Source organism: Octopus sinensis, linkage group LG2 (assembly GCF_006345805.1).
Source record: "Octopus sinensis linkage group LG2, ASM634580v1, whole genome shotgun sequence".
Taxonomy (NCBI): Eukaryota; Metazoa; Mollusca; class Cephalopoda; order Octopoda; family Octopodidae; genus Octopus; species Octopus sinensis.
Genome location: NC_042998.1, coordinates 145,075,658 through 145,089,839, shown reverse-complemented (window position 1 = coordinate 145,089,839; position 14,182 = coordinate 145,075,658). Strand labels below are relative to the sequence as shown.

Sequence of the window (14,182 nt, the reverse complement as noted above, 5' to 3'; positions counted from 1 at the left end):
AACTGGAAACCAAACTAAAAATGTTTTAAATAAAAACTTACATAAATTAACATTGCCTAAGAAACAGTATTTCATTTGCTAAACTAATTCTGAACTTTGGTTAAAGTTTGATAATGAAAAAAAAAAAAAAGGGATTAGCAAATGTTTTTATAATGTAGCAAAAATGTTTATCAATTCTTTTTCATTGGTTTGCATTGAATTTTAAGCACAGGCATGGCTGAGTGGTTAAAAAGTTCATTTCCCAAGTGCATGGTTTGAGGTTTAGTTCTATGACAAGGCACTTTGGATAAAGTGTCTGCTACTGCAGCCCATAAACAAAAGCTTCATAAACGGAAACTGAAAGAAGCTCCCCTTGTAAGCAATGTCTTCCCTACGTGAAAGCATGTCCCAGTTTCTTGATATGTTTTCAAATGTTACACTAGGCACAAGTGTGGCTGTGTGGTAAGAAGTTTGTTTCCCAACCTTCCAGATTCAGTCCCACTGCACAACATCTTAGGCAAGTATCTTCTACTTTAGCCTCAGGCTGACCAAAGACTTGTGAGTGGATATGATAGACAGAAACTGAAGGAAGCCTGTCAAATACATCATCATTTAACGTTCGCTTTCCATGCTGGCATGGTTGGATGGTTTGACTGAGGATTGACGAGCCAGATGGCTGCACCAGGCTCCAATCTGATCTGGCAGAGTTTCTACAGCTGGATGCACTTCCTAACGCCAACCACTCTGAGAGTGTAATGGGTGCTTTTACGTGCCACCAGCATGAGAGCCAGTTAGGTGGTACTGGCAATGGCCACGCTCAAATGGTGTTTTTTATGTGCTACCTGCACAGGAGCCAGTCCAGCGCCACTGGCAACAACCTTGCTCAAATGTTTTTCACATGCCACCGGTACAAGTGCTAGTAAGGTGACGCTGGTAACGATCATGCTTGAATGGTGCTTTTGATGTGCCACCAGCACAGGGCCCAGTCAGCGGCCCTGGCAATGATCACACCCGGATGGTGCTTTTAACGTTCCACCAGCACGGGTGCCAGTCATGCAGTGTTGTCATCGACTTGCGGTGCTATATATATATATATATTTATCTATGTGTGTGTGTGTATTTGTATCTGTCCCCCCATCACCCCTTGACAATCGATGTTGGTGTGTTTAAATCCATGTAACTTAGTGGTTCAGCAAGAGACAGACAGACTAAGTACCAGGCTTAAAAATTGAAAAAGTACTGGGGTTGATTCATTCAACTAAAATTCTTCAAGGTAGTGTCCAAGTATGGCCTCAATCAGAGGAGTGAAACAAGGAAAACGTAAAATGTATCTTTGTAAGCTAAAAGCTTGTTCTTACAGTGTCATTGGTTCCAAATTCTCCACATAACTATGTCTGGGTTGTTTGTGGTTTAACAGACCAGGAGATTATTACCTCAGTTGGAAACATGGAACAAGTAGGAGTTGGCAACAGGAAATACATCAAACTGTAGAAAAACCCTGCCTCAAAACACTCATCTAATCTATGTAAGTGTGTTGAAGTAGATTGTTAAAACAAAGATGATGATAAATAAATTCTCCTGTAAATAGACTTCAAATCAGTGAGTACAGGTAAACCAAGCAGCATTCTAATCCCTTTAGCATTCAGATTATTGTCTAATGTAAAGCATTTTTATTCACATTGTTTTGTATTAATCATTATCTTGCAGCTTTAAGATTTTGATGATATGTTTGTTTGACATAGTGAGTTAGGTGTGAGAGGCCACATATAGCCAGTTTGAAGATAAATAAGAAGAATATTTGGGCCGGAATTGGCTAGTTTAAATGCTAAAGAGTTAAAGAAGGGGGGGTCCATTACTTTCCCCCTTACAATCCTATGAAACTACCCCTCTCTACCCATCCCTGATCCACTGTCCTCTCATACTCGGCTTTTTGTATATTGAGATACCCTGGCATCTCATCACTACCATCTTTATTTTCTTTCCAGCTACTCCCATCATTACATAATGCAAAGTAGCTATATATCTCTTCTAAATCATGACATCTGGGTCTATCCCTGTATCGTTCTTTAGCCTCTCAATAACTAGCATGAAACCACCTTCCCTGCCTCTCAAATAACCACACATACACTTAGTTGAGGGGGCTTTTTCACTTTTTCCTATTCTTTTTTCAGTTTTGCAAGTCACTCAGTAACCTCACTTCTGCCAGTGGCACAAAAAAGGTGCCCAGTACACACTGTAAAGTGGTTAGCATTAAGAAGGGAATCCAGCCACAGAAACCATGCCTATGCTAACACTGGTGCTCAACATTGCCCTGCAGCTCGCAGGGTCTTGCCAAACTGTCCAACCCATGCTAGCATGCCAAGCAGATGTTGACCCTTTAGCATTTAATCAGGCCATATCTGGCTCAAATATTCTTCCTGTTTTACATTCAAATCGGCCAGATTTGGCCTCTCACACATATGCTACAATGTCATTCCAAACACAGACAATAACATCATCAAAATCTCAAAGCTATGAGACAATACATGATTAATTCTAAACACTGTGAATAAAAAAGCACTGCATTTAGCAGAGCAATCTGAATGCTATATGGTTAAACAATGATGATGAACATGTATCATATTTTTCCAAATTATTATGGTAATTTTACTTAGTTTACTAATTATCCATAGAAAGATTATAAATTAGTCATCAGCTAAGTTAATGGGTATGTCTTTGCCACAAAGAAGAGAAAATGTAAAGACTACACAATTAGCTAAAATCAGATCACAATGAATGAACTAAGAAAAGAACATCTATACTAGAAACAAAGAAATGTCCTTCGAACCATATCCTATCGCATTTCAAAAAGGATGTGTTGGATAATTTTAGTTCTAAATACATTTGGAAAAAAAAGACCGAACAGAACACTAGAAGCCAGTTCAATCAGGGCTGACCCGCAGATAGTCAAGTCACAGAAATGTGTACTAAAAAACAAGCTTATCTCACCACCACCTCTAAAAGCAAGGCTTGAAATTGGGGGAAGGGTGTAGTTGAATATATAAACCCCAGTACTTGACTGGCACTTTATTTTATTGACCCTTACAAAAGGATGAAAAGCAAAATTTACCACCAAGGAGTATGAGAAGACATTTTGGTGCCATTTGGGATCACTGATCCAATATAGATTTATTTCACATAGGATGTTTTAATGTTTCTCTCATTCTCTCTCTCTCTCTCCCTCATTTCTGCATGCATGCATATGTTTGCCTCCAGCACCACATTAAATACTGTCAGCAAGACATGCTCAATGTCCAGTCAGTTATGCCATATCATCTATGTCTAAACAGCTGGCCCCATATGGTTTCATTAAAGCCACAGAGGGAAGTGAACTCAGAACATAAACAGTCAACAGTCAGAAGAAATACTGCAAGGCATTTTTCCCAATACTCCAACAATTCTGCCACTTGTTACACCAAACTTTCATATGCGATAAACAACAGGTAACCTTCCTAACTCATTTCAACAATCTAGTGTAGTTAACCTCTAAAACTGTGACAAACATTTTCTCCCAATTCTAACTTTTATATTTGTACCATTTATCATCATCAACATCTGTTTTCCATGCTGGCATGGGTTAGATGGTTTGAAGGAGCTGTTCAGACCCCAGTTGTCTGTTGTGGCATGGTTTCTTCAGCTGGATGCCCTTCCTAATGTCAACCACTTTACAGAGTGTATGGGTGCTTCATACGTGCCACCAGCACATGTGCACCACTGACACGAGTGCATTTCATGTGGCACTGGCACCTGTGAAGGACAAGTCTGCATGTATGGATGACCACAATTTGCCTTACTTCAAATTTTATGTCAAAGGAACCTCAATTCATAACTGCAACCAGTACATATCTATTTTCAGCCAAGCCCATTTCTTGTCTAAACAAGAATAGCAACTTCTCTTTCACAAACAAGTTAACCCTTTCAATTACTGTATTTATTTTGTGATGCTCTGTGTTTCTTTCAATTATTTTAACTATAACAAAGAATTTAGTAAATTAACTTTGTTATCATTAAGCTAGTGTTAGGAATATAAATTTTAATTAAGATTTGGTGGAAGATTTGAATTCAAAACTTATGAAAGCAAGACATTTATACTAAAGAGCCAGAGCCAGTTTTAGCCGGGTTGGTAACAAAAGGGTTAATGTTTTCTGTTGATAAGAGAATGTGCAGGAAGAACTAGATAAATAGATAAAATGAATAAATGAATGCTAAATCAGATACCAGGTGTTTTTATAATCTATATTTCTTTAATTCAATAATGTGAGAGTGTGGCTATACATATCTTGGTTGACACTAGTCAATCCATCTTCATTATCAGAATTGGTTCCACAATGACATTTATACAAATTACAAGACATTCTATCAACATTACTGGGCAGAAATCTTATCAATATGGATGACTCAGTTTACCTGGGTATATGTCAATTATATTCAACAGATAATAATAATGAGTTAGATTTTTTTTTATTCTAGTTCATAGCTCATTAAAAATAAATGCTAACAAAAAAGTATACTTAATTAAATAAACAAAAAATAGCTGGGAATTCTTTAGAATTTGGTGTGAAAAATCGATTTTTATTAAAAAAAATATCCATTAGAGAGAACAGAATTTTCGTCAACAGATTAATTATTCAAAGTTTATTAGTAAACAGCTGTTTGTAATATTCATTGTAACAAGAAATAACCCAACTAACAAGACAAACTGAAATGGAGTAGGAGACTTCATGAAACTTAAAGTTTATTTTTAATGAGAGTCTTATGAGAGAAGTGGAAACAAGATTGATGCACTGGCCAACCTTCATTTATAGCAGAAAACACTTGCCCAAGAAACCATTCTGTGCAACTGAACCCAAGAACAGGATTAAAAAGTGAACTTCTTAGCAACACAGCTATACACACACACACATCATTATTGTTTTCAAGCATCCTTTTCCATGCTTGCTATGCATCAGGCAGAATCTTTTGTGGAATCTCTTGTGGCAGATTTCTTCTTTTTTTTTTTTTTACAACGAGAATCCTTTCCTGTCACCAACCCTCATCTGTTCCCAATTAAGGTAATGATTTTACATGACCACTTAGGTTTTCACAGAAGATTAGAAACAAATGATGCATTTAAAACTATCACACAATGTTACAGCAAGGGAACACTAACACACAATGAGCTTCTTTCAGTTTCCATCTACTAAATCCACTCACAAGGCTTAGGTCAGCTCAGAGCTATAATAGAAGATACCTGCCCAAGATGCCATGCAGAGGGACAGAATCCAAAACCAAGCAGCTGGAAAACAAGCTTCTTATGAATACAGCCATGCCTACAGACATACACATGTGTGTGCATGAATTTGTGCAAGCGTGTATGTATGTGTGTGTGCATGCACGCGCAATGATGCAAGTCAAGGATTGGATTTCAGAGTCATTTCCAGAGTTGCTCTTTAACCTTTTCCAAAGATTCTTGAAAAAACCTGAGCCAAATGCTTGCAACAGGTGGTGATGTCAGATTATTCAACAGATTAATTCTACCAACCAGAGTAGGATTGAAGACAAAGAGCTAGAAACAATTATCAGAAAACATCCAGTCTGATGCTCTTACACTTGTATCATTCCTCCACCTTTAAGTGGTACTTGTTCTATCATCCATGAAAAGTTGCCTTCAGCAGGATTTGAACCCAGAACACAGAGTCAGATGAACTATACTGAAAAATGGTAGGATCATCCACTAATAATAGCATGGGGAAAATCACACCAAATCTAAAGAAACACAAGAAATTCTTTCAAAGAATTTAAAATAGGTTTTTCAATACCATACTAATGATATTTTAATTTTTAAATAATATATTCTAATGTAATCTTTATCATATCGTTTTCAGTAATTGTGCTTTGTGTCTGCATTTGTCCCCCAATACTGCTTCACAATGGGTGTTGGTTTATTTACGGCCCCATAACTTTGCAGTTTGGCAACAGACACCAATAGAACAAGTACCAGGCACAAAAAAATATGTACGGGGGCTGATTCATTTAACTAAAATTCTTCAAGGTGGTGTCCCAGTTAGGTTGCAATCTAGTGACTGAAACATATAAAAGTTAAGAGATAAAGATAATTTCAAGTCTCAAGTTATGTCATGGTGAAGAGTCCATAAGGAGGATGAATTAGCACTATGCACAACTACCAACAATTCAAGAACTTTATCTCATGGAAATAAATAAAAAAAATTATATGAAAAGATATGTATGCTCTTCACTGTTTAATGTAATTATAAATTCCTCAACAAGCTTAAAGCTAAAAGCAATTCTCTCCTCTTCAGTAGCAACCACAGAAGTCAACCAAAGACAGCATACTTCATTCAAAATATGGTATCAAAAGGGTTAAAGTGATTTGAATTTAAAATTTTTATCAAAATTTCATCTTATTTTATGTTCCAAACACCAGCTTAATAATGACAAAGTTATACTAAATCATTATTTTCAAAATTAATCGAAACCAAAGCAGTGTTATTTCAACAGAAATAAAACAAAAGCATAAAGTTTTCAGAATCTTAGTTACTTGTGCTAGTTTACATAAAGAGTACTTTAAGGACTAATAAATCCAAGCAGAATACATTCTTTCTAAATTAGACCATTGGTTAATTAGAACATCAGTTAATTGGGACAAAATCTGAATGAAGATGGATATTTACAAAGATTCACTCTACTGAGTTCAGTAGACAGTAAACTATTAAAGACTCAATAAGAAAACTTCTATAAAATCACCTGACATACTAGAAATAGCAGCCCAAATCCCTCAAAATCACACCAAGAAAACAATGGCCAATATAATCCTAGACATTCAGACAGGATGATCACAACTGATATACATTTGAATGTAGGTTTACTCAGTCACCACTTAACCCTTTTGATACAAGCCCACCTGAGACAGTCCCTGATTCTAAGATACAAACTTCTTGTTTTTAAGCTATCTAAATTAAAACCAATCAAAATTCTCCCAGGCTCCTGCAATACAGTCTACAATGAAGGCAACATACTGCCATTTCCAAAGGAAGGTGATTTGGGTCTCATAAAGAATTACAGAGGCATCACTCTTACAGCCATCACTGCAAAAAAAATTTATAATTCATTCCTACTCAACAGGATACAAGAAATTGAGTTTTGAGAAGAAATCAAAATGGCTTCAGAAAAAATGGATCAGCTGTTGGACAAATATTTACAGTTCATCTACTAGGAGAAAAGCCAGAAACCTTGAAGCAGTATTACTGTTTGTTGATTTCTCAAAGGATTTTGACTATCCACCATGGTCAAATGAAAAAAATACTGCTGGCGTATGGTATCCCTGAGGAAACAACAGCAGCAATTATGATGCACTGTAAGAACACCAAATCAATGGTGAAGTCCCCAGATGGAGACACAAGTTTCTTTGATATCAGAGCCAGGGTACTCCCAGGAAACACATTGGCACCTTTTCTCTTTGCAATCATTCTAGATTATCCCCTCAGAACATTATTTGACAATCTAGGCAACCTCAGTTTCACATACAAGAAAAGAAAATTGATCAGATAGCCAGCTTCAAAAATAACCTATGTAGCTTATGCTGATGATTTTGCCTTGATCTCTTGACACAATATTGAACTCTCCACTCAATTACTTCATAGTCTAGAATTAGCTGCACATAATGTTGGACTACTTGTTAACCCTAGTAAAACCAAATTCCTTGCTCACTATCAACAAGGATCCATCACCAGCATCAGTGGGGATGCCCACCAATCAAGTGGATGATTTTACATATTCCAGTCCTGAGATAGCCTCAACAGAAAAGGATGTAAAAACTCAGACTACCAAAGCATGGTCAGCCCTATGCAAACTGGATGTTGTTTGGAAATCAACCCTGTCAAACATCCTTAATAGGAACTTTTCCATACAACAGTCAAGTCAGTCCTTTTCTATGAAGCAACTGCCTGGATGCTTACCAAAAAACTGGAATCCAAGCTAGATGAAACTTAACCCAAATGTTAGGAGCAGTTTTAAATCTTGGAGAACTCATCCTACCAAGAAGCAGCTGTATGGAGACCTGCCTGTTTCCACTACTGTAAGGGAAAGGCACTTGCACTTTGTGAGACACTACTAGCTAGCTAAACAAGAGCTGGCAAGTGACCTACTGCTATGGCTGCCAAAGCATAGCCATACTCGAACAGGTCATTCGAGCACAACATATGTAGATCATTCACCAGAGACACAGGATGCCTCCTTGAAGACCTCCCTTAATTACTGTAAGACAGAGATGGATGGCATGTGTAGGTTAAAAATTTTCCAGACAGTGATGATCAAATTCCATGTTCATTTATGTTCTAAACACCAATTTAATAATGAAAAAATTTCTTAGAGGGTCTACCCTGACAGCTCATCACCACTATTCTTATCTCTTACCAGCTTCACCCTCACCAGTCTCAACCCATCAAAGTACATGGGGCATGTGAGTGAGTAGGGGGTTGCAAGTGTGTATGGAGGGCAGGGAAACAAACACACACATACAATGGCCTTCACTTTTTGTCTTCCAAATCCACTCACATTATAATAAATTCTTGACCAAAGATAAAGTGAACAGTTTTAACTGAACAAACATAACCAACCAGATCCATTGTAGACACACTTGGTCATATTACATCAATTCATCTCAGCAAATGTTTATTTTTAAACCCTTTTGATACCAAACTGCCTGAGACAAACTCTGGTAACAAAAGGTTAAATTAACAATGGATTTATAAACCATCACTTCAGAAATACAATTAGATCATTCAATCTCCAGTTAGCTTCTTAAAAAGTATTCATTGTCTATCAACTTTCATATTGTACAGTCACAAAAAATCTTAATAGTTGCAATTGAAGGGCAAAAAAGGAATGGTTAACTTTCATGGGCACAAGATCTTACAACTTTCTAATAAATTTACATCATTTATTTTAATTAATTGTATTTTATTAACAGATGATAAATATCTTTCTTTTTTTTTTTAAGTATACTGTTCAGAAACCTAAAGCAATCAATTATATTTAATTACAATTTATTTTATTGATCAAAAAAAAAATTACTTTTTTAAAAAAGATTTTTATAGCATACAGTTCAAATATTTTTATGCTATCATAAACGACAATCAATTTAATCATTATTTGATTTTTTTTTAGTACAAGAAACAAAAAAATTATAAAAGTATCAACAGAAAGGATCAAGGGACCAGCGACAGATGATTTATAAAGTTATTTAGATGAATATCATTAACATTGATTGAATTATATTCTTAAAATTGTAAACCTAAATTAAACCAATCATTTACTCATCAATAAAATCATTTGAGGACACTCAAAGAAATGTGGAAATATGCAACTGTAAATCCTCACTTACATAATACTGTACAAGACACCTGTGCCTGTCCCTTTCACCACCTGACATAAAACAACCACCTTCTTTACCACAACAGTCACTGTGGGGAGACATTTTCTTTGTTTTGTGTTGAATGTGTTACATGGCGACCTCACTACTGTTTCAATAAAACACAGGAAATAAAAACAACAGTAGCTCAGCTCTAGTGAATAACATTTTTGGTCCCAATCCACATGAATACTGACCCTGGGTCTAATGACACAAATTCCTGTTTTATGGTGATCAAATAAAAACCTTCAATCAAAATTTGACGTTAATTTATGTTCCAAAATTCTATGTTGGTCTATGCTAACTTAATAATGACAAAGTTACTTCAATCAATAATATTAATACACTTAATTTTTTGTTGTTTTTTTTTGTACATATCTGTGGTGTCACACTTACTTCAAAGGAAGAAGTGAGTGGCAAAGCGAATGAGGAGGACAGAGAGGAAGCAGGAAAGAAAGAGAGAGGGCATTTGTTTTGTTTTTAAATGTTTATCACATTGCAAGAAAAGTAGATACATACATACATGCATATACTGTTAAATTAAAAACAAGAGAAACAAGGGACACAATGGAAGTGAAAGAGACAGTAGATACGTAGATCGAAAGAAAAGTTGATACATAGACATTGTTAAATCAAAGAGAAATAACTACAGCAAATATTGGATGTCACTTTCAGTTTTTATTACAACATGAGGAAAAAATTAACTCGCAAGTGGCTGAGTACTCCACAGACATGCATACCATTAACCTAGTTCTCAGAGAGATTCAGCCTCACACAGAATATGACATGGCAGGCCCCTTTCAATTACAGCTACAACTCATTTTCACCAGCTGAGTGGACAAGAGCAAGAGTTATTTTCGCAATTTATCCAGTACAACCCTTACACAAGTAAATAGTATTTTCCTAAACAATAGATCCACTTATATTGGCTTGTGACTTATTCATGAATAAACCAACACTAGCACCACTGAGGGCAATATCCTCTAAAAATGCACAAAGCCCTTTTCAGCGTTATTTACTTTGAATTGTTATTATCTCATATCTGATTAGCCTGTTATTATGTAACATGCTGCATGATTTTAGCATACATACCTTATTAGTATTTTCTCCTAAGTTCTATATACTCTGGGAATGCATTAAAGCCCTTTTTGAGGCTACTTTATTTGAATTCTTACTATCAGGTAACTAATTTCATGTTATTACATAACTGACTTTACAATTTAGGTATTCATAACTTATTGGGATTTCCTGAAAACAAGATCCTGTGTAAGACAGTTCGGTATTCTCTGCAAATGCACAAAAACTGTTTTAAGGGCTACATACTTTGTATTGTTGTTGTTGGATTAGTGAAACAATTATGAGAACAGAACCAAGGGATAAGCTACGCTTTCCAGGAATTACTGGGTATGTCAGCTAGTGCTTGCATGTGTCAGACAAAGTTTATTAAAGCATATTTTTCCATGGCTTTAATACAATAGGAACAAGGTAATATTTCCCCACTGCCAGATATATTTTCATTGAATACTGGAAATGACACTGTTTGTATGACAGTGACACTCATTTACAGCCATCAAACGATATCAAGACAAGGGTACTAACATGTCCGATTCCATGACAGGGGTCAACAATATAAGAAGTTCGCTGACCCCTGCACTAAACTGCATCTCTGGAAAGTTTTATTTAAAAAATATGCAATTTTAAGAAAATTACTTAACAAGGGATAACCTGCAGTTAAAAAATTTTTAAAAGAACTTGTGAGCATCGGAAACTGACTTGTAATTTGGTTGTCATTTAATCTCCGGTCAGCTCTGATCAAAAGTATTTTAGGGTAGTGTAAACATCCCGTCTTTTTGAAATGTGCAGGCAACACCAGGTCACATCTCCAGCATAACCTTATCTGAGTTGATAGAGTACAAAGAAAGAAATTTAGCTATTTATATCTTGCAGGTTCACTAACAAAGTAGAAGAACCTTCATCAAGGTTATCATTCATTTTAATTATCCAGAAAATGAAAGAACAAAATTGTCATTTGCCAGTGGCTGAAACTCAGAAATAAAATGAAGCTAATTTTTCTTGTCTCTCTCTTAAACTGTAAGTCTCGAAAGCGGAACTTTTCAGGTGAGAAATGCCTCTGAGAATCATAGGAGAGGACATAATTATAATTAACATTGATGATCTAATTAAAAGGAATTACTTCCTAAGGGATATTGTGATAGATACCATTAAGTTTCTTGCATCGTTAGGATTAATTAATATTTCAGCAGTGTGCTGTGATGAGCCAATGCCTTTAGTGAATCGCCAGACATTTAGAAAGAGCTACTATATAGTCAAGCCTAATAAAAACAATACACAAAAGTTGTTCTTCACTGGCTCTCTTTGTAAGGCTTATGTATTTGATGGAGTGGCATCGACAGAGATGTTGGAACCTCTTTCAGAGGTCTTGAAGGGGTCATTTTGCCAGTAAGAAATACACAGACAGGTTCTATTCCATTTCTTCACCATTAGTTAGCTAATCGATTGATTAATTGTTCTGTCATTCAATCAATCAGTTGCTCTGTCAGAATCTTTTCATTACTCTCCACAAACGACTTCATCAATGTCCAAAGTCTGCATTGTCTCCAAATCAGCTCGATCCAAGCAATTGATTAATTAATAGGTTAACTCGTTGACTAATAACTGTATTCAAATTAAGGACAAAACCAACAATTTTGAAAATAGGGAGTTAGTCAATACAACTGACCACAGTGCTTGGCTAGTACTTTATTGTAATGATCCCGGAGGAATGAAAGGCAATGTTAACTTCAGCGGGATTTGAACTCGGAACCAAAAGAAATAGCGCAATACCATATGGCAATTTTTCTGAAGCTCTAGTGATTCTACAGTGAGTGTGACCCTCCCATGACAGTGGTTTCAATATGTTTTCAACGAAATAGTTCACTTTCATTTTATTATTGTCGAAAATGAAAGATTGCTCTCATAAAATCCTGTTACGTATTTCCAAGTCGGCTCTAAGCGAACGTATTTCCAAGTCGGCTCTAAGCGACAAGACAAAATGGTCAAAACGCTTTAGAAACGAAACAGTGCTTTTATATTTATAGGCTTTCCTATAAAATAAAGTTGGAAATTACCTAGGGCACTAAATACCAAAACTTCTTTGGATGTGTAAGTTTTAACCATGAGAGGAATTGTGGCTGCGAAATTTTGTCCGATTATTAATTATTGCGTCCTTCCGTTTTTTGTTTTCTTTTTTTTTTTTTTAACAGGAGAGTGCGAGTCGAAGGAGATTTGGCTGCTACATCTAGTACGTTGAGACGACGGTCCCGCGTTGGTTCGATGGATAGTTGTTTGAATCGTGCCACTTGGAGGTAAAGAAAGCGTACACCACTAGTTTTTGGCGTAACCCTAAACCTAACTGGCGAAAACGAGTGGTGTGCGTGTTCTTTGCCTTCGCCGAAGCCCTCAGGGGAAAAGAAAAGGTACAAAAGAGGGAGGGATACAATGTAAAATGAAATTTTCGGTAAAAAATTATTTTCTGATTCGTAATTTCCGTGGTATCTATACAAGAATATTTAGGGGTGAGGAACCTTTCCTTTCTCATGAGGTATGGGACTTCAAAGGATAGTTATTCCAAAATTCCGTTCTAGACTTTTGACATGATGTTCGATGCTAGAAATAGCAGTCAAATCGGAATTCTTTCTGAAGTTGATCGGGCCAAATTTCATTCTTGTTTTCACTTATAATTTAATCCTTCTTTCATACGTTATAATAACACAAAAGTTTCCTTTCACAAGTCTCAAGTTACCATGATGGTTGACAAAAAAACATGTATCATATGATCGGTGCAAGGATGCCAAGAAAATATGTCCTGCGAGTCACATATGGTACACAGAACAAGTAAAAGATACATTGGATTGAAAAGATGGGATGGTCACGCTCGGAAACAAACTGATCATTAGAGGTCTGCTTAACCAGAATTAACCTGGGGCCAAACACAGAAGGCGAACACGAGGTAACCTTTTAAATCGCCGAAACTACAAACTTTCTTCTGCCTAACCCACCTATGAACAGACTCTAGTTATTGGTTTCTCCGAGTGAAAATTCATTCAAAACATTTCATAGTGGACGATATTACAACGCCTCAACTGTGAAATTTAATAAATTGTACCAAGTTGACTTAGTAATTGAAAACGTAAAAGAAAATATTAACAAAAAATTTGGTTGATTATTAACACTATTACAGCGAAAGTAAATATACCAATTCATTACCGTGTAGATGTTATATATTGAGATTAAGTGAACGTATCAAAGATTATGTACTATATATATATATATATATATATATATAAACGATTTATATAATTATAATTGGTTTCCTATATTCATTGATCGTAAAATTTGTGTAAATATATCGTATACAAAAAGTCTTAATCATCTAGAGTTAAGGGAAATGACACGTACTGCGACGTCAAAGTGTTAATTTTTGCTGGGAAATTAATAAAATCTGAAAAGCAATAATTAATTTATATTTAAAAAAGAAACTATATACTCCCTTTAAAAAGTCAATTAGTATTTTAACATACATCAAGTTTCTAACGAAAAAAGTGTTACAAGTATTTGAGGAAACTTACGTACGTTGAAGGCGACAGCGAAAAGTGAAATGCCCGCAATTTTGTTTTGTTTAAATGTTTGAGCGCGAATTATGGGTAATATATAAAATCCGGAATGGACATCATCAAAGTCTTTTCAAAGAAACTT

The 14,182-nt window shown here is 35.7% G+C and overlaps 1 protein-coding gene across 2 annotated transcripts in view; it reads right to left on the bottom strand.

Annotated features, from left to right (window-relative positions):
• LOC115232446 (serine hydroxymethyltransferase) overlaps positions 1–14,182 on the bottom strand; it is a 76,724-nt gene extending 62,542 nt beyond the window's left edge. Inside the window, exon 1 of one of the 2 annotated variants that reach the window (XM_029802325.2) lies at positions 14,060–14,182. The gene's annotated coding sequence lies outside the window, so the exon portion shown is untranslated. Of the gene's footprint in view, positions 1–14,055 lie in introns of both variants that reach the window. The other variant, XM_029802326.2, reaches the window with a different exon arrangement.